This window comes from Dermacentor andersoni, chromosome 1, assembly GCF_023375885.2.
Source record: "Dermacentor andersoni chromosome 1, qqDerAnde1_hic_scaffold, whole genome shotgun sequence".
Classification (NCBI taxonomy): domain Eukaryota; kingdom Metazoa; phylum Arthropoda; class Arachnida; order Ixodida; family Ixodidae; genus Dermacentor; species Dermacentor andersoni.
Window position 1 is genome coordinate 381,082 of NC_092814.1, and position 26,180 is coordinate 407,261.

Consider the following 26,180-nt stretch of genomic DNA (forward strand, 5'->3'; position numbering starts at 1 on the left):
GTCTCTCCTTCTATTCTGCCCGAACTCCAATGGGAAGTTACAAAGAACCCTTACGGAAGCGATCACTTCCCCATACTAATACGAATACCTCAAGAAAACGAATATCCACCACAGGCACCTCGGTGGAAGATTGAGACAGCTGATTGGGACAAATTTTGAACTCTTACTGGTATCTCATGGCATGACATCTCCTCGTTAGAAATTGATGCAGCTGTGGAGTATTTTACAGCCTTTATAATAGATGCCGCATCTAAATGCATATCACAAGTAAATGGCCTGTCGTGCAAACGGCGTGTCCCGTGGTGGACCGACGATTGTAGGATCGCACGTAAAAAACAGAACAAAGCGTGGGGTTTGCTGCGCGCTTCTCCCACTGCAGAAAATCTTATCCACTTTAAAAAAGTAAAATCCGAAGGCAGGCGAACCCGCCGACAGGCCAGAAGAGAAAGCTGGCAGAAGTTTTTATCGGGCATCAACTCGTACACAGATGAGGCCAAAGTCTGGAACAGGGTTATTAGGATAATAGGGCGACAAGCACAATCACTCCCTCTGGTAAACACACAAGGCGATACCCTGCAAGATCAGGCAGACTCACTTGGGGAGCACTTTGAGAGCGTCTCTAGCTCAACCCATTATTCTCAGTCCTTTCTCAAATATAAACAAACAGAAGAATGTAAGCCATTAATTAGAAAATCCAGACAGAATGAACCCTATAACCGGCCTTTCAGTATTGCCGAGTCGAGAGCTACCTTGAATACATGCAAAAGCACTGCACCGGGACCTGACAGTCATGTATGACATGATCAGAAACTTACATACTGACACTCAATTTACACTACTTACACTTTTCAACACTCTGTGGGCTGCGGGATACCTCCCATCTACATGGAAAAAGGCAATTGTGGTTCCTGTCCTGAAGCAGGGAAAAGACCCCTCCTTGGCCGCAAGTTATCGTCCGATAGCTCTTATGAATTGTCTGTGTAAGCTCTTTGAAAAAATGATTAATCACAGACTCGTACACTTCCTTGAATTCAACAATATACTCGACCCCTATCAGTGTGGCTTCAGACAAGGGCGGTCAACAACAGATCGTCTTGTGCGCATTGAAGGATATATTCGCGATGCCTTTGTACACAAACAGTATTTCCTCTCCATATTCCTCGATATGGAGAGGGCATATGATACAACATGGCGTTACGGGATCCTGCGAGATTTGTCGGGAATGGGCATCTGTGGAAATATGTTGAAAATAATTGAAAGCTATTTGTCCAATCGTACCTTCCGTGTAAAAGTTGGCAATGCACTGTCACGTCCCTTTACCCAGGAAACTGGTGTACCCCAGGGAGGCGTGCTCAGCTGCACTCTCTTTATTGTTAAGATGAACAAACTACGTGCTTCACTACCACCTGCCATTTTTTATTCCGTATACGTAGACGATATACAAATAGGCTTCAAATCCTGCAACCTCACAGTATGCGAAAGACAGGTACAGCAAGGCTTGAACAAGGTTTCCAAATGGGCAGACCAAAACGGATTTAAGGTCAACCCCCACAAAAGTTCTTGTGTTCTCTTCACAAGAAAGAGAGGCCTGGTCCCAGATCCTTGTGTAGAACTGGGCGGACAACAAATTCCTGTCAACAAAGAACACAAATTCCTAGGTATTATTCTTGACTCCAGGCTCACTTTCATTCCTCACTTAAAACATCTTAAAGAAAAATGTCTTAGAACAATGAACTTACTTAAAATACTATCCCACACATCGTGGGGTAGCGACAGACAGTGTTTATTGAATATTTACAGGAGCCTAGTTCGATCACGGTTAGATTATGGTGCCGTAGTATACCACTCTGCCGCACCGAGCGCACTTAAGATGTTAGATCCCGTACACCATCTGGGTATCCGTCTGGCCACTGGCGCATTTAGGACAAGCCCTGTTGAAAGTTTATATGTAGAGTCGGATGAGTGGCCACTCCATCTTCAGCGAACCAACATCAGCTTAACGTATTTTCTCAAGGTTCGCTCTAATAAGGAACATCCGTGTTTCACAACCGCTAACGACTTCACGTGTGAAACACTTTTTAATAACAGACCCTCTATGAGACTTCCTTTATCACTGCGTGCAAGAGAACTTAGCAAGGAAATGGATGTCCCAATTCTCGAACAACGCCTAATGCCTCCAGCTAAGCTAGTACCGCCCTGGGAGTGGCAGCTGATAGAGTGTGACACATCGTTTGTAGAGGTCACTAAACATGCGCCAGAGACACATATCAAAATGCATTTCTTGGAGCTCCAGTACAAGTACTCGTGCACAGAGTTTTACACAGACGCTTCTAAGTCGCATGCCGGGGTGTCCTACGCAGCCTTTGGTCCATCCTTCTCGGAATCCGGTGTACTGCACCCTGAAACAAGTATATTTACGGCTGAGCCCCATGCACTATTGTCGGCTGTGAAACATATCAGAAAATCAAATATTCAAAAAACAATTTTATTTACAGACTCCCTAAGCGTCGTGAAAGCCTTGAAGTCACACTGTAAACACAGAAACCCCGTAATTACTGAGCTCTATTCCATTCTCTGTAGAGCGTTTATGTCTAACCAGCATGTCATTGTATGTTGGGTGCCTGGACATAGAGGCATCGAGGGTAACGCTCTAGCAGACCAGATGGCCACACCAATTTCATTGCATACAGTTAATCCTACCTCTTCGGTCCCTGTCACAGACCTGAAGCCTTTTTTAAGAAGGAAACTGCGAAACCATTGGCAACGTAAGTGGGACGCAGAAGTAAACAACAAACTGCACGTGATAAAGCCACAATTAGGTTCTTGGCCCTCCGTAACAAAAGCACGGCGAACAGATGTCCTATTCTGTCGCCTCAGAATAGGACACACATTTGGCACACATAACTTTTTACTCACTGAAAATGATCCTCCAACCTGTGGTAGGTGCGGGGAGAGGCTGACCGTCCTCCACGTCCTCCTGGAGTGTCGGGCAGCCGAATCTGAGAGAAAGAAACATTTTCCCCTAGCATACCGGCAGCAGATCCCCCTTCATCCAGTAATGTTACTCGGCCCCGAACCGCTATTTGACACCAACGCAGTCCTAAGTTATCTGAAAGATGTTGTGTTACATGTAATTAGCCCCATACGTTCATAGCGTCTCCTCTCTCCAGAGGATGCCGCTGTGAAAGCTATTTCGTATAGCACATGCCTCCAGGCCCTTGTGTTTCAAGGGCTCTGGCGAGGCAGCAGTGCTCCAAGTAATTTTACCATGTTATATATTTTATATTTTTCATCATTCTTCTACGATTGATTTTAATGCTCATAGTATTCGTCATTAGTCATCGCCATAATTTTATAGCACGTAGATTTTACGCACTTTACAGCGAATATTTTTAGGCCACTTTACAGCCAAGTCACATCTTCCATAGTACACCGTCAAAATTACCACGTGTCATGGCGCTCTTTGGCCAAACCTGGCCCTTGCGCCACAAAACACAACACATCATCAGAAGTTATGACAACAGTCTCTTTCTAATTTATAAAAAGAAATGTACGCAAGGCGGCGCCTTGAAGTTTCCTCCCGCGGTGCGAGTAACCAACGAAATGAACAAGAGATGGCAGCGCCGGCGCTTGCGTCGCGCTAGTGGATATCTCTGGCGCGCGCAACGCTATCGGTGCGCGCATCACCACTGGTAGGTCGCGTATGTTGTCTCAAGCAAGAAAACAAGCGCGTTGGCGCCAACATGCCATGACTCATTCCACTTTCCGGGGACACGCATCCTAGCTATTAAGCAGGCGACGGCTTGTACGCAGCAGACGACTGAAGTGAGAAGCGTTTTCGACTGAATAATCATACGCTTTGAGATAGCTGCTTTATTTTTACTGCGGAGGAAAACTGTTTTGCTTTACTGATAACGCTACATTCAATGCCTTCATTTCAGCTTCTTAGGCGAAACGTCAAGTTGGCGTGACGATACTAGGGTCCCTAACGTTACGTAAACAAAACGGGGCCATGACCTACTGGAACTCCCGACCTGCACAGATATCTGGCTTCTATGGGAGCAGCTTGCGCCCACTTTCGTTCAACCGACGGCCGTAGGTGGCGCTTTTATAACCTGTTCGTCGATAACAGAAACTGTTCGTTGCCGTCGATAACAGAAAAAGGAGGAAAGCAAGAACAAGAGCTCGCCATGCAATAGGCTACATAAACATGCAGGGCGGCAGAAGAAAGGAAAAGTGGGCAGAGATTGAGGAGCAGTTACGTAGAGAACAAATAGGGGTGTATGCGGTTACAGAAACGCACCTTAGAGACTCGGAAGAGCCGCCAGTTATTGAGAATTATGTATGGGAAGGGTGCAACAGAACTAAGTCGGAAAGAAAGGGAGGGGGAGTCGGAATGCTCATCCATCAGGGAGCCAAATGGAAAAGAGTAAATTCACAGTGTCAAGAGCATCTTTGGTTATCAGGTACAATGAGTGGGAAAGAAACTTGGCTGGGAGTAACGTATTTGTAGACCGGCAAAAATTGCACAGAGAAGAATAAAGAGTTAGTGGAATGCATAAGCGCTGATATTAAGGGTTTCGGGAATGGTGCTGAGATTGTCCTATTAGGTGACATGAATGCCCACATACAGGATTTAGATGGCTATACCGACAATAACGGGAAGTCAATGCTAGACCTTTGCGAGCAACATAACCTCGTGATCGTGAATACTGGGGCTAAGTGTGAAGGACAGATCACGTGGGAAGTGGGAAACCGGCAATCGACCATTGATTACTGTCTGAGGACAGAAGGAATTTATGATAAGTTGAGAGAAATGGTCATCGATGAGGAAGGGTTTAACAGCATAGGGAGTGACCATAAACGCATCATTTTGAAAATGGGATATGTAGTTGGGAAAGAGAGCAAGGAAAGCACAATGGCCAGTCCAAATTTGAACGCTGAACAAATAGCAAATATAGTCACTAGAGTTGAGGAAGAACTTGGCAAGTGGCCAAGTAAGGAGTGGGAATATGGTGAGCTTCTAAGTGTAATAACGACAGAAATACGGAAAGAGAAACAACATGTTCGTTGGAAAGGAAAAAAGAAACCGAAAAGCTGGTAGAACAAGGAGATACGAGAAGCGATCGCCGAATGACAGAAAGCATCTCGAGAGCACAGGCAGGCAAAGAAGGCGCAGTTGCCACAGGATGAAGTAACCAGTATATGGGAAATATACCGGGAGAAAAAGTCTGTGGTTCAAATACTGGTGCAAGCAAAATTAAAAGGTGAAAGTGAATGTTGGTTGTCAGAAATACGTGAGAAAAAGAAGGCCGCACCTAGAATGTTTTGGAATCGCATAAAATTATTAGGCAGGAACTCAACAACAATACAACAACATATCCTAGACGAAGATGAAAACAGACTGGAAGGAGAAGCGGCAATAAATTACATCCAAAAAGTAACAGCCGAATCTTTCCAAGGCAAGGACGAGGTTGTATTTAAAGAAAAAAAAAAGAGAGCATGAAAGAGACCCAAATGGAAAAGGAGCTGGTGCTGACAAATTTAGACTGGAAGAAAGCGGAAGAGGAAATTCCTAAGCGCACAGCCACAGGGCTAGACGAGGTTCCCGTTAGGCTGATAAATGAACTGGGACCAAAAAGTAAGGAAGCTCTGGTGAAAGCAGTGCAAAAAACTTTAATAAAAGATAGACGAATACCAGACAGTTGGCGACAAAGTAGAATGAATTTAATTTATAAAGGTAAGGGGGAGAAAGACAGAATTCACTCGTATAGACCGTTGACCATTACATCGGTAATATACAGGCTAGCAATGCAGGCAATCAAATTAAAGCTTCAAGCATGGGCAGAGAATAATGGCATTTTGGGAGAGCTTCAGAATGGCTTTAGAATAGGTAGGCATTTGGATGATAACTTGTTTGTTCTTACTCAGTGTAGTGAAATATGAAAAGCAGAAAGCAGACCGTTGTATGTGGCCTGTTTGGACATTGCAGGAGCCTACGACAACGTAGACCGCAACATTTTGTGGGATATTCTGGTAGGGGAAGGCTTAGGTAACGATTGTCTACAGTTTTTGAGAGAGATTTACCTAGAAAATACCGTTTGCGTTGAATGGGAAGGGATGAGGAGCGCGGAGAAAGTTCATATCAACAAGGGACTGAGGCAGGGGTGCCCTTTATCCCCGCTGTTGTTTATGATGTACATGGTGAGGATGGAGAGGGCGCTAGAAGGAAGTAATATCGGGTTTAATCTCTCATACAAACAGGCAGGTACAGTAATAGAGCAGCAACTCCCAGGTTTATTTTATGCGGACGACATTGTGTTGCTCGCTAACAAGCAAAGCGATTTGCAACGTCTGGACAGGAAGGCAACAATTTAGGTTTGAAATTTAGTGTCAGAAAATCAGGTGTTATGGTATTCAATGAAAACAGTGAACAGACAGTGGAGATACAGGGCCAAGAAATACCTCGGGTAACAGAATATAAATACCTTGGTATATGGATAAACGAAGGCAATGGATATATGGAAACACAGGAAAAAACCATAGCAGTCAAGGGGAAGAGAAATGCAGCCATAATGAAGCACAGAGCTCTATGGGGATACAATAGGTACGAGGTCCTCCGAGGTATGTGGAAAGGGGTAGTGGTTCCAGGACTTACTTTTGGAAATGCGGTTGTTTGCTTTAAATCAGGGGTACAATCAGGACTCGATGGGAACCAAAGGTCAGTGGGTCGTCTCGCATTAGGCGCTCACGGGAAGACTACAAATGAAGCTGTGCAGGGGGATATGGGCTGGACTAGTTTTGAAGTGAGGGAAGCTCGCAGTAAAATTGAGTATGAAGAACGGCTGAGGAATATGGAAGAAAGTTAATGGGCTGGGAGAGTGTTCAGGTATCTGTACAGGCAAAACATTGACTGACAGTGCAGGAAAAGAACTAGGAAGCTTACCAGCAAGTATGCGGCCTGTGGGGTGGGCAACACAGTAACAAGGAAGGTCAAGCGGAAAGTCAGAGAGGCTGAATTAATCTCATGAGTGGCGGCAATGGAAAAGAAACCTGCCATGAGTAACTACTTAAGAGGAAAAAACGAAATCAGGAAAGAAACCATTTATGATAACTCAAAGGGAAGCTCATTACTTTTCGAAGCGAGATCGGGATGCCTTAGAACACGCACCTATAAAGCGAGATATAAGAAGAAAGAAGCATGTGCTTGCTGCGGTAAAGCTAGGAAAGCGACGGAGCATATTTTATTAGAATGTGAAGACGTCTACCCAGCGGTCGATTTAGGCACCACTGGCCTCCTTGAAGCCCTTGGGTTCAGCGGGAGCAGTGGTAAAGCAAACAGGTCCGCAATAGACATTAGTAAGAGGCGATTGGAGGATTGGTGGAAGAAAAGTAGGGAAACGACAAAAGATGGAGATGTACAAAAGCACAGTTCGCAACAGGGGATCAGAAAGTTTGGACGTGGTAGTTCATAGTGTTTTTATTGCGAAAGCAATACAAGGCAGCATAGTAGCAAGAGCTTGGTGGCGCAACCCACCGCCCCGTTCCAAAGGGGACGCTCATAACATCCATCCATCGATCTATCCATCCATCCATCCATCCATCCATATGTCTGCTACGCGGTGGGTGGCTGTGCGGCGTTGTAATTAGTACGGCAGCTGTTGTGTTGTGACGAACTGCTTGTCTAGTTGATGATTTTTGCTAACACAGTGACAGTGATGTCACAAGGCTTTGATCGGTCACTTGGCTCCAAAAGTTGACTGCCCGAACCTAAATCATGTCGGAGCGTGTAGTCCGCTGCTCTCTAAAATAGCGTTAAATAGCCGCTCCTATTGCCTTTTTCAAGCAGATTATAATAATCACATTGTGTATGGAGTTCGCAATGTACACATCAGTTTCATTGTGCACGTTGTAAAATTCTCTTCTGCGCTCTTTAGAAACTTTAAACCACCGTAATGTCCGACGACAGAACGATTACCACTCATTTTAACTCTTAAAAGTTGCCCGTGAATGCGTCGTGAGTTCAAAAAGTGAATTACACACAGCTTCACTGCGTACGTATCTTAAGCACCACCGTTATGCTGCCGCCATACCATGCAGAAAAGCTAGCTTTACAGTTTGAAAAGAGTTCGTGACACGATTTAAGGCCTGCAGTGCAGCACGTTTTAAAGCACTGGGATCGCTTAATTTTTTGTAAGCTTTCTACTGAGCTAGACATCCAACGACATTAAAAACAAGATATGCTCACCTTCCCTTTGAAACAGAATCGATCAGCTATTGCACATATCGGGCGGAGGACTTAGTGGTGAATACTTTTGCTATACTTTTATCAGATCATCTGCCTTTCACTACGGAACACAGCGGTAAATCCTAAAGTCATCTACGACATTAGGCTACCTGTAATCAACTAAAAAAAGCTAGATTATGCTATGAATCTTTTTAAACAATTTTCCCATTCTCCTACGGAGGCTAGAAAAGGGAAATTTATGCTGTCGATCTAGCATTGCAGTGGCCACCTGTGCTCGTTGTTTACATTTCTTGCACCGCTCCTCCTCTTCTAGTTTCACTATTAAAACGCAAAGCATTCGCAAATATGTCTTCTTTTGTATGTTTGTGAATTTATTCATTTACCGCCAATACAGGTGCTTTGTGCCTGCCGAAATGGCAAGACAAGCGCTGAACAGATCGCAGAAGCAGACGACAGCGAACAGGTTATAACTAGCGCCACTCTGCTCTGCTCGTACGGTCTTTCCCTAGCGGCTAAAAGGGCGAATTAGACCAGGCGTGCTGGAGGAGGGAGATCTGTGCAGGTCTGGAGTTCAGTAGGTCGTGAACCATAGAGTTTCCCATAGAGTTTCCTACAAAAATTACTAGAGAGAACTCTGGCGCTGCAGTCGTTGTCCTACTATGGGAATGATGGGAAGTACATGGATTTGTCTGATCTTCGTGCTTGTGGATTCAAACGTTCTTGTGGCTTTGTATATTACGCTATATAAATCGTTGATATAAATCTTATTGTCGTATATTTGAGCGCAATCTATATTCTTCGAAGTGCAGAAGACGCCGGGAACGCGTACAATTGCTATTAATTGCAACGATTGAGCTTGGATACAGTGTACTAGAATCCATGGTTTCCAGCTTGGAAACCATGGATACGGTGTACTAGAATGGGGCAGTGAAACGACTGCCAGGGACTGCGCCTTGACAGAGCTGTCACAGCAGGTGGCGAACGTAGCAGCGGCGCTGCAGTCGTCGACTACGCTATTCCCCTTGACAACACGTGCGCGAGGTTTGGCGTAGGCACGCTGTTTCGGCTACCTGCTTCTTCATTTAGTGCGTGTTTTTCGATACACTTCGTCTGTGAACGGTGACTCCTTGCTTCAGCAATGGGTAAGCAACGCTTGAACCATTGCTTCGCCCCTGGATGTAGTACTAAATACAGTCGAGCGGACGCTACAAAGAAGCCCTCGCTTTTCAAGGCACCTGCGGACCCTGAACGACGGAGCCTATGGCAGCGGAACTTGCACAAAGCGGATAAACAGCTTACGGAGGATTGTGCAGTTTGCAAACTACACATTGAGCCGCACTGTGTTGTCAGGGACTATGTGCACGTAATCAACGGCGAAGAAGTTCGTCTACCGCGAGGAAAGCATACGCTTTCATCAGACGCCGTGCCAACAATCTTACCAAATGCCCCGGCGTATTTGAGCAAGCGCGTGGTGCTGAGAAGGAACGAGAGAAAACGCAAGGCTGAAGAGATCAACAGATCAGCTAAATAGGTACTGTTCTCGAGTGTTGCAGAGCGTTAGACTGTAGACGAGCCTACCGATGTTTGTGAGACATTTTGTGTGTATGAGCACGAAAGTGACGTAAATTCCGTCGTGACTGTTGCCGCGCTTAAGAATGTAACCCCGCCTAATAAGCGCTGGGTTCTGCATGAGATGCATGACGCGGAAGGAATTTGTTTCACTTCATGCACCTTTAACGCCGTCACAGTTGAAGTGAGAGTTGAAAGGGCCGTGTTTTGCACAGAGGATAGCTCTGGTGGTTTTTGTGTGAAGACATTTTTGTGTGGGAAGCTGGTGGCAGAGTCATCGCTGACAACAGTGCAGGACGCAATGAATGCTTTGCAACAAGCCAATGAGATGTATCTGTGTAAGGGTGCTGCTGCGATCGAACGACGAGGTCCTTTTGATGAGCAGTCTTACATACCGCTTGCGTAACCAAGTAGAAAACACGTGGAAAGCTGCTTTCAGCATAAGTTGCCTTGGTAGAACGACCAAGGATGGAATACCGTGTGTTGTGTGCAAATATTTGAGAAAAGCGCTTCTGACCCGCCGGTCACGTCTCCTAAGTCGGAAGTCGCCAAAATGTGCGCCTAAGAAAACATCGCAGAAGTTGCAAGCATGCACGCGCAAGAACAAGCGCCTTACATCAAAAATAATGAAGCTCAGCGAAGATCTCGGTAAGATGAAAGCCGATAATGCTGCGACCAAAGAAGTGCTTGCTGAGAAGATTAAGCATCTCTCATCGAAGCAGCAGCTTGCCGTTTGGCAGTGTTTTGAAGCTTCAAAGAGGAAAAGTCCACGTGGGATGGTCTACGAGAGAGTGGATTTTGGAGTGTGTACTACTTAAAATGCGTAGCCCAAAACTTTACAAATATATGCGAAAGCAGGCAATTCTAACACTGCCTAGTGAAACGACTATAAGGAAATACACAGCTGAATACAGGGATGGTTATGGGTTTAATGAACAAATGCTGATCGCACTAAAAAATAAAACGGTGCCACTAGATGAACTTCACAGGCATGGAGGCATTATCATTGATGAAATGAAGCTCTCCGAGCACCTTTCAGTGACCACAGGAGGAAAAATTGAAGGTTTTGTCGACCTTGGAGCGTACACACCTGAGGACCAAAAGACCTTGCCATGCAGTCATGGCCTTGTTGTAATGTTTGTGCCCCTTGTAGGCAATTGGACGCAGGTGCTTGGTGTCTTTGGTAGCCATGAGAATGTCATTGCGAAAATTCTACTTGAGGCCACAGTACTCGCAGAAAAAGCTGGGCTTCTTATCGACTATATAATGTGTGATGCAGCCTCTTGGAATAGGAAGATGTGGAGAGTTTTTAATGTAAAGGCATCAATGAAGGAAGTTATCTGCAAGAAGCAACACCCAGTTGACAGTAGCCGGTTCCTTTATTTTCTTTCTGACTTCCCTCATCTTGTCAAGAATATTGGCAACCGGCTTCTAGACACGACTTTCAAGACAACAGATGGACAGGTGTCCATACAGTTTGTGAAGGAAGCCCTGACACTTGACAACAGTGCACTTGCATTGAGGGCAATGCCTGGTATATCAAGTGTTCATGTTGCACCGAACAACTTTGAAAAAATGAGAGAGTTATGCTTTTCAGCTCTTTGGACAGGGACCTCTGCAAGCATTCTTTCTTTATCAGACACAACTGGAGAGAAGCTGTGGCAGCATAGAAGCTACTGCAAAATTCTTTTCAAGAATTAAGTCGCTGATTGCTGTAATGACTTCTAGGTATCCAGCAGAAGCTCTAGCACCCAATTCTACCAGTGTACAAAAGATCCAAGATATGCTTGAATTTCTGAACACATGGGAGCGTCACACTGACAAGAGGCATTTTCTCAGTGACTCAACTGCAGAAGGACTAAGGGTAACACTGACAAGTACGCTCGAGCTTCTTGACTACTTGAACAAAAAAGTGGGATTAAAATATTTGCTAACTTCAAGGCTTAGTCAGGATAAAGTTGAGAACTTTTTCGGTATAGTGAGACTTTCATCGGGCTGCAACAGTCATCCAACGCCGCAGCAGTTTCTACTGACTGTTCATTGTCTTTCTTTTTACTACTTGGCACGAAGTGTCACAGGCAGCAATGTGGAGGATGATGTGATCAACTCTCTCCTTGAGGCAACCGACAGAGAAGAGGGTACCACTAAGGGAAAGTTTTTGGAAACAGTGAAGTTGTACACAGATGAAAATACAGAGGTTCTGACTACATCCTTGCCAGCAGAAACTGATGAACATGTGTATTATGTGAAGAGAAGCGAGTCAAGGTTAATATATTACATTTCAGGCTATGTGGCAAAAAAGTGCGTGCTACCGACCAAATGTCCTGATTGCATTGCCCGCCTCTTGCTGTCAACTGAGCAAGGGCGCTTGTTGGCTGCTTCTGCATTTGTGCAGTTCAAAGATCAGGGTGGTTTGTTGTACCCTTCAGTTGAACTTTTTAGATTTATTACACGCCTAGAGGATGTTTTCATTAGTTCTTTCTCTACTAATAAGGTGCACAGTGAGAGTGTAATGGATATCCTGGAGATGATTAATTCTGCCAGGCCCTTGAGTATTGGTTGCAAAGCGCATGCAGAATGCTTGACACCCCGTGTTGTCGGCTTTTATGTCACAACCAGGCTCCACTTTTTTGTAAAGGGGCTGAACAAAGCCAGCACCTCCAAGCGGAAGTCATCTAAGCACTTGAAGTTAAGCAGGCTGAATTGATTGCATATTGAACCATTAATTTGACTGGTATGCCGGCATTTCTGAATGATAGCTGCAGTTTAATTAACCTTTGTATTGTGTGTACAGCAGAGTTGCTTATCTGTATTGTGAATTTCTTTAAATCCTTCAGTGGGTGTCGCTTTTTATATATTTGTACTTATTAACCATGGCATTGCTAAACATGTTTATTTCTATTGTGCATTTTTGTATTAAGTTCTCAATTTTGTCATACCATGGAAAACCTCTTAATGTATTTCTAATATCACTGTATGTTTGTGTATGTTAGTAACTTCTGCATTGTCTTGACCTGGAACATTTTGTGTATTTGTGTTGTGCATCCTAATAGTATGTGAATTCTTGGCATCCTCATGCCACGGAAGGGTGCAATAAAACTTTGAAGATAATCATTATCTGTTGCAGTTTTTTTTTTTTATTTCGTCTCATCTATTCATGCCAGTAAACACTGCGCACGGCGTGTACCGGCATTTACAATCGGTGCAAGCAAGCACCTTTGCATCGCGGTTTTGGCCAAAATAGAGAAAGGGTAAATTTCAAATGCTAGAAAAATTCGTTTCGCTTGACGGGCGCGTCCTGGGTGCGAATGAATGAAAGAAGTTGTGGAAGTAGCCTTTAGAGTCCACATGCCGCGTAGGCTTCGACGCGCGCCTCCCCGTAGTCGCCGATCACAGCGCCGCCGCGATAGTCGCCCAAGGAGTGCGGTCGTTCCACTGCTTATTCTAGTATACACTGTACCATGGAGGAAGATAACTAAGGAGAGGCCCTACCCCCTCCGCGCGCTAGGAGAAAAGTGTGGAGGAAATGACGCAGTAGGTTCTCCTTCCTTTTTTTTTTTTGCAGTTTTTTTACATATTTGTTATAGCAGCCACACCTTTCGGGCCACAATGGCGGCTTTGTTATTGTTCTGTGCGCTCACCCGTGTTACTCCGTAGGTTTCGTACAGCGGCAAAGGCGCCGTGCGGGCAGGTTTGCGTTGGTCTCCGTGTTTTGTTCGCTGCATTATCTGGACCGGGCTCTACCGGATGTTGCTGTGGCCAGGTGGGACAGGAGGAACTAAAGTTCGTGAAATGAAAGCGCATGTAACGCTGTACGCAATGTACCGCGCCACGGCAATGTCAACGGACGAAGGAATATCCGCGGGAAATTTTGCCCTCTTTGGCGGAATCATGCTAACTAAATAAATGTAAAATATAAATTAAATATTATACGCCAGGTTCTGAAGTATATAAGCGTGTGGTGCCTGGTGTTTATGCTATGCATCAGTAATTTATTAATGTCATTCTTTTTCACTCTCAGCCGACAGGCAGTATAGCAAGCGTAAATACATTACGCTTGCAACGCTAAGTCGTCTGCTACCAGGAGGTCGCACGATGCACGCAACAGGAACGCACTGCCAGCACTTTTAAGTAGCAAGCGTGACAAAACCGTAAACTGGTTCTTGGGGACACCTTTACTTGCCGACTATATCAATTTTCCTTCATTTTTCGCCCTTCGTCATCGGCTTGGACATGACTCGCTCGCTGCCGCTATCCCTGCGATCTGCGCCCCACGGCGCATTGTGTGATAAAAGCAATGGAACTTGAAATCGAACATTACGATACACGGGCCCTGCACTGCCTGCGTGAAGTAAAATCGAAGAGTGTGGTGCTGACGGTGCGCGCTGTGCCGTGAAATTGAGGAACAAAGTGTTGCACTCCTGAACTTGAAAAAGAAGGGCAGCCAAATAAGATATCTCCACAGTATATCTTCCCATCCTGACTGTATGGTTTTATCAGCCGAACGAAGGAAGCGTTGAACCAGCCTAGTTTGAACCCTTCTGATTTCTGGGGCGCGATCGGAGATATTTTGTTCGATACGCGTTCTGTTCAGTTGCTGCAACGTCACAAAGTTGCAGTATGCAAAATTTGTGACAGCGGGGCGGAGAGAGCAGCCAATCAGGAAGCGGTGACCTCCCCGGAAGTTTACTTCCGTCGTTTGTCGTCTGCTTGCAGACAGTATACTACAAAACGAAATATTTCTCGTCTTCCAAATGAATGAAATCGTTACCTAAAAAAACGTATTTTATCTTCTCAAGCCCAAACACGTTTTCAAATAGTAGTACGTGTCACTACTGCAATTTATAACTATAAGGTTCTTTGCGTCGTCCCTAGGTGGTGTCGCGCACAGCGAGAAGAAAAAAGAAAAAGAAAACGACGGGAGGAGTGGCGCACTTTTCAAGGGGCAGCGACAACATTCCAGTGGCTCGCTGGCACCAATGATGTTGTCGATTTATCTGTACAACCAACGAATTATTTGTTTTGAGAAACAAAAACGACGCCGGAATTCACTTTCTGCCATTTCTTCAAACGCGTTTCGCACCGCCACCCGCTCTCCTCCTTCCTCTAGAAACGCCAGCGCAACAACAAAAGTTCCCAACGGAAGCGCCATTTTCTCGAATTAAACTATGGATTGGATTCAAACGTGCTATTCCGCAGCCGAAAGAAAGCCGAAAAGGCCGCCTGTTGGATCCAATCCAATCCACCAGACGCGCCATGCGAAGCCGTATGATCGCTCCAAACTTCTCAACTCCCGTCGCGTTCGGACGAAATGCTCGGTGGGCGGATGATTGACAGGAGCGTGTCGTCATTTTGACGTCACCAAAAACGGGGCGGCGCCCCGCGGCTGGCGACGTCGGCGCGGAGTAGGCCAATCGCGCGCGCCGGTAACCGAACGAACGCGCCGAACAACCATCTCCGATCGCACCCCTGAACGGCGATCTGCGAGCTATTCACGCTGGCGATAGCACGGGGAATTCGATCTCACCTTGCAAATATCCCCTTGGCACTGGCTTTGGAGCGGAGGTCATGGGAAAGCTGACTCAGCCCTTCTACCGGCCAACACAGTAAGTGTGAGAGCAACTTTGTGGACAGTGTCGGCAGGAGAGATTTAGGTCATTCCGATGAATGCTTCACGTCCGACCGACCTCTGGGAGCTGCTGGCCGGTGGCGATGAACCGCAGCGCACAATATTCTTTCCTTTGCGTGGAATGACCACTGGTACGCTTGCACCCGAGTCTCCTCCATTTGATAGCGTAGCCTGCAAAAGGTCTACTTATAAAGGCGGCAGGGGCGGTGCAACTCATTATCCTTCATTTCTTCGAACGCGTATCGCACTTCCAGCCGTGGTTTATACTGTAAGAGCAACGCCAAGCAGATGATGAAGGCAAGTAATAGCCTCCGAAGCAACCAACGCACGCGCGCGCTACGCCTGCGTGTCTCCGGGGTCGCGCGACCGGCACGCGCAGCCAGGGTCGCAAGCCCACAGCCAAGACACAGCAACGAAACCCAAAGCGGACTACCCCTTTGCCGGTTCCTACGACCGGTTCGCTTTGAAGATGATTGACAGATGCGTGACGTATTCAAAAATTGCGATACCGCCCCGCTGCCTCTGACGACCTGTGACGTTATCAAAATTTTGGCCAATCAGGTAAGGCCAAAAGAACGGTTCCCCAACCGAACCGTTATAAGATTCGGCCCCAGAATAGCGCCCCTCATCACCACTGGTTCATAGAGAAATTCAAGAGGGGACACTCGGCAAAAAATGGCAACAGGAAACACGTCACGCCTAGTTTCAACTCCATCCGTTAGTTGACGCGAACATCAGAAAAAAAGAATGTGAAACGAACTTACAGACGTGTAATATTTTTTATTTTTTCCCACTAAAACTAAAAAAAGTTTCGCGTGTAAATGAACTTATACTTAGCGACTTATTTTTCTTGCATTGCCTAGCAACAAGCTAGCGGTACGTCAGACGCGCGTGCATACGTCAAGCGCCAGACATGCCACAGGAGTGACCGAGGCCGGCCGCGCATGCGAAGCTCACGTGCTCGGCGACCCGTCTGTTTTGGATGTAGCCTGTTTCTTTAGGCTCCCGGCGTTCTCCTGTGTTCCGTCTGCATTTTGACATTGCACTGCTGCACTACAGCAAGGTGAGCAGTTTTGTTTGACTGTCTGTGACGCACTTCAAGCACATTTAGGCTTACCGCACAAAATGAACCTGGGGGCGTATAACGTAAAACTATTCCAATCTCCTGACGTCAAATTTGCGTAAGCGCCGATGGAAGCACCGGGCAGTTACCCGCCGGGTTGTCTGAAAAGACCAATCAAATGCTCTCCTCGTTTATAGGAGGTCACTTTTGTTTGCTTTAAAAACGAATAATATTGCGTACACTGAACGGCTTGCCTTATCTAATTGTCTGGCATGAGGTGAAGAGCACGCTCAAGTGGAGAGGGATTCGATGGGGCTGAGCCAGTGCACTGAAAATCGATAACCCGATGAAGAGGGTGGTACCGGCGTTTGCGATTGGTCCACCTTCCCTTAGTAGCTTGCGATGGCTCGTCGAAAATCGCGGTGGCATGCAACGGAAGGTTAAGATTGCAGCTAAGACGGATCCTCGTCAAAGAAGAGTTGCTACAGCGAGGTGGTAAACGTGCTGAAAGTGCTCGAAAACGTTACAGGGCCATGCAAAAAGTTTTATTGTGCGCAAATAAACCCATGCTCTCCAGCAAGTGCGAGATAGCCAGTGCCTGAGCGATTGGCGGCAGCCATCTTTTATTTGTTTCGGAACGGGGCAGCCTGCGGCTATTCAGAAGAAAATTCAGTTTTGTTCGGCATATTAATGCATCTTTGACGTGGTGAGTTTTTGCGGTTTTGCGACGTCGGGCAACAGGTAGGTGAAATGGGTGCAGCCCGAAAACTTTTGACCAATTGCAGAGGGCTAACGGCGAAAAGGCATCGAATCAGAAATAACAATTTTTCTTTTGTTCAGTCAAATCATGCATAATCAGCGTGTACACGTCATATGAAATGGGGAGCCATCGCGGTTTTCGTGACGTCGCGTGAGAGACAGGTGAAGTGGGGATTGTCTAAAAAAGTTCTTGACCAATAGCGGAGGACTGATTGCAGAAATGGAATAGAAAAGTTTGGAATAGTTTTACGTTATAGCGCCCCTGATAACTGAAGTGACGCAGTTATTGAAAAACAGCTTCGCCTTCCAAGCGTAGTTAATTTGAGTTAATTGCTCGTAGTGGGAGATGTTTGCGACGCTATGAGCCCAAGCATTATTATAACTTATTTCGGTAGTTTTTGGGCACGCTCGTGGCACCTGGCTTTGTAACGAAAAGCACCTCGGCCGTGTGACGCAGTTTCGCGTGTACTGAATCTAACCGGGACAACTTTTGGCGCTTTCTCTGACCCCAGACATTATTGTAACTAATTTCGCTACTTTTTAGGGTACTTTTCAAGGACAGTGGCCGCGCTCGGTGTAGTGGCGCAGTTAGCGAAAAGCAGCTCGGCTGTGTGCCGCAGTTAGTTTCGCTTGTACTGAACCTTACTGGGAGGAGTTGCTGACGCATTCTCTGACCCCCCAAAATTTCTGACATTCTCTGACATTTCTGAATTTCTGACATTTCTGACATTCTCTGACCCCCCCCCCCCCCCCCCCCCAAATTCATTTCGTAACCTTTTCGGATACTTTTGAGGCATGCTCGCTGCGCCTGGGGTTGTGAAGCTGTTAGCAAAAAAGCAAGCCGGCCGTGGTGAGTTAGTTTTGCTTGTACTGAATTTTAGTGGGACAAGTTTGTGACGCTTTTTATCGCCCTGCAACAACATATACCTTATTTCGGTACTCACGCTTGTCGAAAACACGACGAGCGATTGCCAAGAGTGATAACACGGGAGTGTGTTGCTTGCGCCGGCAGCACGCGTAACAGATAACGCCGAGGAGCTCAAGAACTTGACATTTGTGTCTTCTGAGCGACTGAAAAGAGGCTTTGCACCCATGAATCTGTCTTGAGTGCGACTAGAAGGCATTCTGCGAGCGTGTAACATTGTCTGGCTGAGAGCCTGTGTTCAAGCCACCTCTGTGTACTCTGCGTACCATCGCGTCGACTGAGGCCAAGTTGTTTTGGAACCGCGCAGTCACCTGACTATTCGTGCTCTTAAAGTACAGGAAATAATGCCCGGGAAGGGAGGGATGCTTGAAAATGGAATGTTTTCTTCAGATTTTATGGCATTGTTTGGAAAGAGTCTATTTACTGCGAAATGTATGAAAAGTGAATTTATCTGTAATGCTGCTCATTCACCACTTACGCACGTTTCACCTCTACGCGCAATATTCCTGTTAGATCAATATACCATAATGATTCATGCTTGTAATTTACTTTTTTTCAGCTGATGGCATCCGGTGGAGCTTCGTACGGCAACGACGGCTGCTTACCTGGTGCCACAGCTTTGGATGAATGCACAAGAAGCCTGGAACGAGCATTTATAAAGAGCAAAATAAACATTTCATCATTTCAGAAGACGTCTTGCGTTTTCTTTATGAAATTGCATGTAACACAGATTTGGTGGAGGCTTGTAAAGATCGTTCGCAATCATTTTTACTAAATAATAAAACGATTCTGCGCCAAGGCCGCACGTGGTTCAGCAGTAGAAGCGAAAATAAAATAGATGCCGCGCCGTTCAGCGGAGCCGGCGTGGCGTGTACCAACTGGCGTTCAAAACGCGCGCGCTAAAACCGAAACCGGGAGATGTTAATACCATCTTCTTGGTGCGCTACAGTGAATTCGGCCGCTGGGCTCTATGGGAGTGTCCGCCTCGAGGTAGAAAACAAGCGCATTGGCACCAACGTACGATGACTCATTCCGTTTACCGGGTACATGCATCCTAGCTAATGAAGCAGACGACGGAAGCGAGAAGCGTTTTCGACGGAATAATCGTACATTTTGAGCTAGCTGCTTTATTTTTGCTGGGGAGGAAAACTGCTTTGCTTTATCAAGAACGTTAGGTTAGATGCCTTCATTTCAGTTTCTTAGGCAAAACGTCAAGTTTGCGTCATGTTACGAAAGCAAAACGAGGCTATCAACGTCAATTTGAACGCGTCAATGTTACACCTCGAAGAAAATGGCGGAATGTCCAGAATAGTGGCCCCGGTTCGCATTTGGAACCGTTATAAGATTGCACCCCTGGACTCCCCCACAATGCCTGTCAATCATCCTGAATAGTTAGAGGAACCACTCCCAGAGGCATAGCCAAGGCCGCGAGACACGCTGTTGTTTCCTGCTTTTGTTGGGCTAGTACGTGCCAGCCAAGCATGAGAGCCGCCTGTGTGGCCGAAGAAGGGAGGAGGCCTCGCCCATGGTGCGCTAAAATGACTTCGTGAAACTTCTGTTCAGTCGTCGACCTTGTAGATGGCGCGATTACAGTAGCACAATACAGGAATCTCCCCCTTCTCTTTTTTCTTTGGCTGACACAACGCTGTGGAATGGAGTTGTATTGACACGTGTACTTAGTCTTTCACCGGTCGCAGGACGCACCTGCATGTATCGGAAGTTTCTCGAACGTTATCGATGCTTCTATTCGTTGTCTGTTGTCACCGACGCTTATGTAATCTGATTGTATGAGCGACATGAAAAGCACTAATGTTGTAGTACTCAACGCGGAGTAAGACGAGACTGTAGAGAACAAACAAATTGCGCCCCATCCACACCACGTGGTTTCACCCACTGGCCTGGGCCAGTATTGTGTAGTGATGCCTTTCCGATGATAATGCCTTTTCGTGCTTTTCGCGCTTGGTCAGTGGTTAGCGCGACGGTCCGCTCACGTTATCAACGGGATCAGCCGGACGTGAGCGGTGGATAAGACTAGCATAGACTAAAGGATAACGCATTGTTGTGATCGGCCTTTCGATCCTCCTGGCGAGCTTGGGACTTTGAGCTGGAGCTGTGCCTGCTGAGCGGCCAAGGCCTCTTCAATGGGCACCGATGAGCTGCCCCCATTCGAGCCGGTGGACGGGCTGTTGTGATCGGACGCACGATTATGGTGAAAGGGCCGACAGCCTCGACAAAATGGTTCTCGACATGGATGAATTATGACCAGCGCGGGAATACTTTTCATGAGAGGTTTCAGAAATTAGCAGATACGGCTGTCACCTGTCAGCAGCACAAACTGGCATGTCCAAGCCAGAGACTCGCTCAGTGCGATGACAGTTGAACATGTGTCCAACAGAATTTCCTCACCATATTTTTTTAGAAAAATATTATCGACTCGTGTGACGCACATGTCCGCTGTTGAAGTCAAGGTCACTGGTTCGACACCAGGCCGTACCGGCCGCATTTTGATGGCGGCGATCTGCAAAATTACCCTTGTTTGAAGCATTGTGAACCCTGGGTGACATGACAAAGAAAGCACATGTGAAATATGCGCGAATCATATTCTACTAACAAGATTGTGGAGCTGATGGCTTGTTTCATGCCTGCTTATCTGAAATTGGGCAACACCGCCACGACCTAGCCTTATATATATTACTGTGATGAAAGTGTGCTGTGTACTATGGGTATTTTGTTGTACATACGCTCTTTCCTTTGTCCTTTGTTTGGATACACAAACTGTAATAGTTGACCTCAAGGTCTAGTTCCCAAAGAGAGAGAAAGAAAATTTAAAAAATGCTGTCAAAGTTTCCACTCTGTCTTATAGGTGTCGTGTTTTAGATAATGGGGTCCTGCCTATTTTGATGCACATTTCTAATCGATACATTCTTTTTTGTCGTTTGCGCACGTGCGCCCTGGCAGTGTTTCGGTATAAAATCGACCTGAGTATGCACTGCTGAAGCGGGGATTGCACACTCCCTACGATTTGATTTGTGACTACAAACGAACCTAATAGACGATTTGCAATTATATTTGAGTTAGCGGCCCTAAAACACCCTACCTTCTAAAGAAAACTCGCCAACAGTCGACCATTCCGAAAAACGAACGCCGCGGAGATCGTATTTATCAATTACGACATCTTTTGGCAGGCTATTCAAACCTGATGTGCAACTTCGCCTTTCAATATACTATTCTAACACTTCACTAAAAGTCGAGCGCGAACTTATTGGAAAAAGTTTTGCATATTGCATTGTCATAATAAGTAATGTCAAGCAGAGAACATGTGACGAAGCGCACAAAAAAGAGCAGCTCATATGTTGATAATGATGAATACATAATAAAACACCAGTTTAGTACATACAGTATGCAGATGAGGGTCCTGAAATCAACGGATGAGAAAAATGAAAAGGGAGCCTCGTGGCCAGCTTTATTGCGAATGCCCCGTCTACTACTTGTTTTTTTTTCTTGCTAGCTCATACCCCCCTCCTCCCGAAACATGTAAATAATGACGGGATCTGAAATACAGCCTTATTAGCTATAGTGTCTCGTTCATGTGTTATTTTGCACAATACCATACGTGTCGAGAAAGTGTGACAAAGAACATCGTTACATGCTTCCGTTAACTTCGCTTTTCTGTACCTCAATCTATTGTAGCGAGTTTTTACGACCTTGAAGTAAGTTAGGAATGTAATAGAATGAAAACATTACATACATCACATATCAATAAAGAAGACAAACGCCTGCTTTAGCAAAGCCTTCAAATAAAAAAAAAGGCAAGAAAGCAGTAATAGCGAAATTTGCTCTACAAGAATGTGCCCTTTTGACGAGATACCTTCAAATTTTTGACGTGTACGAGAAAGCATCCTCTCGGCAGACAAAAACGCACGTGCGCACTTTTGTCCATGGCCTGCATGTCGCGCGGAACAAGACAGTGCTGGCCACGCAATGCGAGAGTGCGCTGAGTTATCACTTTCCCTCCTCTCTACTATTTACTCTATGCTCCTGCTGGCCGATGTTCAGCTGTCAGCCATCCGGATTGTCAGGCCAGCAAAACTTCCCTCAGCCTTTTCTTCTCACAACCACGAATAAAATCCACGCCTTGTCATCTGCACGTGGTAAGTGCGTCGGGACGGCCAGGCAGACGGTCGCAAATACAGAGAAAGGAGAAAAAGAACCCAGGACACGGACGCATTCGTCTTTCCGGTAATGTCTCATTGTCGCGGAGACACTGAGGTCGACAGAATACCCTGCTTTTTTTTTGTGTCGTGTTCCTTCATGCTACTGAGATTCCTAAATAGACACTAATCAAGTGGCGCTGCAAAGGCAACCTGCAGTGAGCTTCATGGTGTGAAGGATTTTGTCATACTATTGTTCAGTTGTATTCCACGTAGTAGTGATGGTGAAGAAAACAGTCGCAACACTGTGAATGACGAAACAGACTTTATTGGGTGATCCTGTGCCCACAAAAGCAAGTTGCACTCGAAGCACAATGATAGCGGCGAAACGCGTTGGCTTTTATGCATGAGTCATCGAAGGTTCTAGAGTAATCCCTGCTTCCCGCGTGTCTTCCAGTAAGTACTAGACAATGGCGTCGCTCGTACAATCAGATTTCATAAGCGTCGGTGACAACAGACAACGGATGGAAGCATCGACAACGTTCAAGAAACTTCCGATACATGCAGGCGTGTCCTGCTCCGAGCGAACGCTGTACTGCATCGGCAAAGAGCATCCCTTCAGTCCTGACTCAGTGGCGTCGCCCGGTGGGGAAATATGAACTACTCGCAAGATGGCTGCCGTAATACCCCCACCTTAATCGCTTTAGTTTTCTTAACATGAATGATATGTCGAGTGATCCAAGGGTTATTCTGTTTCCTCTTAACCTTGTGCAGCACAAAACGATCTAAACAGTGCAAACATAGACTTGAACCTGGACCACAATACATTTACATTATCATCAGCACCGAAATTGTTGAAATTAATTTCTAAATAGTCAAAGATACTCGTATCATCTGCTCGGTTGAAGTATCTCACAAAAATAGGGTCCTTTTTCGCTTCCGCTATTTTTTTTTTCATTGAATGGTCGCAAACACGAGTTTATGGTCAGAGATTCTGTCCATAACAGTGACCTCGGAACACCCTATTTTAGAGTTTAAAAATAATAAGTCGAGAGTGTGGCTTGATGTGGCAGTAACTCTAGTAGGTGTATTAACAATCTGGTTCACATCACATAAGAAGGCAGTATTAATAATTCGGAGTGTTTGTTATGACCGCCAGTAGCTGTCACATTGGCCCAGTCAATGTTAGGCAGGTTGAAGTCTCCACCCAAAATAAATTTGGCTTGATCACCCATGAAGCGCTGTACATAGTCGCAAAGTTCCTCAAGGAAAGCAAGATCAGCATTCGGAGGCCGATGCACCACACCAATAGCAACCTTATTACCAAGAAATTCGGCCTTGCAGAACAAACTTTCATTGCCTGCTATGCCTGGCAGTTGGGTTGCTTTTATGTGTTCTTTAACCACTATCGCGACTCCACCGCCACAAGTCTGTGGATCGCATCTAAAAATTTTTTACGATGGGGGCACAATTTCGCTGTCCTTGACGTCAACATGTAACCAAGTCTCGGTAAGCAATGCTATGTGAGGATCGAGGACAGAAAGGAGAGTTGCAAAATCAGTCACCTTGTTGACAATACTTTGGGCATTAAAGGATACAAGCCGTAATGGAACAACTGTTCGGGCTTGTCACTTAGGTGCGTTGGCACCTTTGCACCTGGTGGCTGCTCGACTTTCCTTCTGGACGGCTGAACCAACCAGGATACTCGAAAGTGACATCAACATCTGTTTCTTTATGAAAACTAGCCACCTTACACCTCTGATTTTTTTACCTCGTCCCACACGTGCACTTCCTTGTTGAATATCAACTTACCATGACGGAGGTATTATTATTATTTTTATTATTTACTGCAACCCCCACCGGTATTTTAGCAGGGTGGGATACAATACACGAAAGAAAACACAACATAATGGCGAACAAAATATTTGTACATGCCTAGGTCACAGTCAAAAAAGAACACCAAAAAATTTAAGCAAAGCATTTATCAAATGTACGAAATGAAACAGAGGAACGATCAACGCAGATATCATATAGACAGTCACTATAAAAATAACCAATTATGTTTCATCCATCAAGAAGGGTGTGAAAGTTGACAAAGAGTCTGCCTGAACGATGCAGCTGCTGAGGTTATTCCAGTCTCTGACTGTTCGTGGAAAAAATGAATAGTGAAACCTCGTTGAACCGTAGTTGGCCGGAGCTGGGAAAAAGTACGTACTAAACGGTAGCAGTGCTTAACCGAAATGGCATGAGGTCGCCCACTTACCTGTCAAAAATGGAAGAGTGTGATGAAAGGGGAAAAAACGTGCAGTTTTTATTTACTTCGGGCGACAAAAGTGCTATTTTCGTGGATATTTATGTGGATACAAAACACATTATGTATGTTCAATGGCCGCTGAGTCGGGGATTTGACTTTACTGCTTATAAAACGAAACTACTGTTTAAGCGGGTACGGTTTAATGAGGTTTTACTGTACTTGAAAGAGTCATTGTGAGAATGAAAAGGTGTTGTTAGTTCATGTCTTTGGTGTGTTGAATAACCGGAAGAAAATGTAATCCATTTGCTAACATCGACGTTATAGTGCCCCTTAACTATTTGATATAAAAATTTTAGACGTGATGAGCGGTTTCTATCAGGTAACGGGGTTAGGTAGCGCGAGCTTGTAGTTCAGTAACTGAGCTGCGTCGAAAATTGTTATAAATGAACTGTACGGCTCTTTTAAGGACATTCTCTAGTTTCAGAATATTACCTTTTGTATAGGGGTCCCATATAGCAGTATAGTCTAAGACTGGGAGGACAATGGATTTGTATGCTAATCTTCTTACAGCAGAGGTAGCCAGAGTTAACGTTCTTCTTAAAAAGAATACCTTTCTATATGCAATAGCTGTAACGTAATGAATATGTTTATTCCACCTAAGATTGTTTGAAATTCATAGCCCAAGGTATTTGTATTCACGCTTCACAGAAGCACATTGTTAAAATTGTACGGAAACGTTAAGGGCCTCTTCTTTCGAGTGATCCACATAAAAACAGTCTTGTCGAAGTTTATACACATCTGCCACCGCTTACTCCACGAAGCAACATGCTGAAAATCATTGTTTAACAATGCCTGATCCGATTGGTCATTCACCTCCGTGTATAGAACACAGTCGTCCGCGTACAATTTTATTTTGACAGATGTCTTGTACTATGTCGTTTATATACGTAAGAAAAAGAAGTGGCCCTAGGGCCGAGCCCTGTGGGACACCTGATTTCACTGGTAATTGGCTAGATTGATGGCCTTTAAATGCAACAAACTGGTGGCGATTGTTCAAGTACGCTGAAATCCAATTAACAAGTTGAGAGTTTCTAAGCAGACTATGTAATTTAAATAACAATTTACTGTGTGATACCTTGTCGAAAGCTTTAGAAAAGTGCATAAAAATTGCATCAATTTTTACGTTAATCATGGATGGTAGCAACTAGCTGTGTACAAGTTGAGTACCCTTTCCGAAATCCATGCTAGCATTCTGTGAACATGTTATGTGTATCTAAGAAATCCACGATATGTTTATGTATTATGTGCTCTAATAATTTGCAAGTGTTAGAGGTTAAATAGACAGGACGGTAATTCTTTATACACTGTTTGGCACCATGTTTATGAAGTGGTATTACTCGGGCTGTTTTCCAGCCATTTGGGAGTTGACCTTCTTCTAAGGAACATAAAAACACAGTGTACAACTATTTCGAAACCCATTCAGCATACCTTTTTAGGAAAGTGTTGGGTATATCGTCTGGGCCTGAACTTTTCTTTTCATCAAGTTTTAAAAGCATGTGGAATATACCCTGTTCGCTTATTG

The 26,180-nt window shown here is 45.3% G+C and overlaps 1 long non-coding RNA gene and 1 pseudogene across 2 annotated transcripts in view; one reads left to right on the plus strand and one right to left on the minus strand.

Annotated features, from left to right (window-relative positions):
• The window catches only part of LOC126543810 (beta-1,3-galactosyltransferase 5-like), a 106,662-nt pseudogene that overhangs the window by 65,392 nt on the left and 15,090 nt on the right, over positions 1 to 26,180 (plus strand).
• LOC140215532 (uncharacterized) overlaps positions 3,751 to 26,180 on the minus strand; it is a 39,290-nt gene continuing 16,860 nt past the window's right edge. For both annotated transcript variants that reach the window (XR_011892381.1, XR_011892382.1), the window contains exons 4-5: positions 15,345 to 15,617; positions 3,751 to 13,595 (exon numbers count right to left, since the gene is read on the minus strand). This is a non-coding gene — a long non-coding RNA (uncharacterized lncRNA). The remainder of the gene's footprint in view (positions 13,596 to 15,344; positions 15,618 to 26,180) is intronic.